This window comes from Ahaetulla prasina, chromosome 1 (assembly GCF_028640845.1).
Source record: "Ahaetulla prasina isolate Xishuangbanna chromosome 1, ASM2864084v1, whole genome shotgun sequence".
Classification (NCBI taxonomy): Eukaryota; Metazoa; Chordata; class Lepidosauria; order Squamata; family Colubridae; genus Ahaetulla; species Ahaetulla prasina.
The window spans coordinates 239,172,391-239,173,479 of NC_080539.1; positions in this window are offsets into that span (position 1 = coordinate 239,172,391).

Below are 1,089 nucleotides of genomic sequence, written 5' to 3' on the forward strand. Positions count from 1 at the left end.
CTCCTCTTCCATCGCGGCACTTCTCGCGAGAATTCAGTCAAAGCGCGGCCAAACCGGGTCTCTCTCTCTCTGTGCAATACTCCGGCTTTAAAAAACCATAGAGTTGCAAGCTGGGGGGGCGGCGGAAGGAAAGGCTGGCGGAAGACTACTGTAGTGCGGTTTTAAATAGTGCCCCTATCGAGTCGGAGGACGTTCCATCTGACGCTGTTTTTTTTTTTCTCTATAGAGGCTGCGTTAAAGATTTTTCTTTACTGTTTATCAGTGTAATACAAGTTGAGAGAAGGAAACTCGGTAGCTTCGTACGTGCAGAAGAAGCCGCCTGATTTCTTCGGAATTTTTGTTCTCTCCATAGATTTTTTTTCCGGGTCAAAAATAATAAAAAAATAATATATAATAATAATATATATATAATAAAAATATATTTTATATTATAAAAATAATATAAACCGCTCCAATCTTGATTGTAGAAAATATGACTTCAGTAACAGAGTTGTTAATGCCTGGAATGCACTACCTGACTCTGTGGTCTCTTCCCAAAATCTCCAAAGCTTTAACCAAAAACTATCTACTATTGACCTCACCCCATTCCTAAGAGGTCTGTAAGAGGCGTGCATAAGAGCACCAGTGTGCCTACCGTTCCTGTCCTAATGTTCCCTTTGATTGTATCCAATTCGCATGGTTATTTCATGCTTATACTTATATATACTGTTGTGTTTGACAAATAAATAAAAATAAATAAAAAAAATATTAAAGAAGGTATTAGAATAGAATAGAATAGAATTTTTATTGGCCAAGTGTGATTGGACACACAAGGAATTTGTCTTGGTGCATATGCTCTCAGTGTACATAAAAGAAAAGATACGTTCATCAAGGTACAACATTAGTGTATTTTTAGTATATTATTAGTGAATGGTTGCAACTCCACTCAGCCGTAATAGTAAATAAGTGACTTCATCTTAATTTTGGTCTATGGTCAACGGTGCATTTTAGCAGCATTGAAATCTTTCAGCGTCTTGATAGAGGCAGTGCAATTTAATACAGGGAGTCCTCAACTTACGACCACAATTGAGCCCAAACTTTATGTTAAGT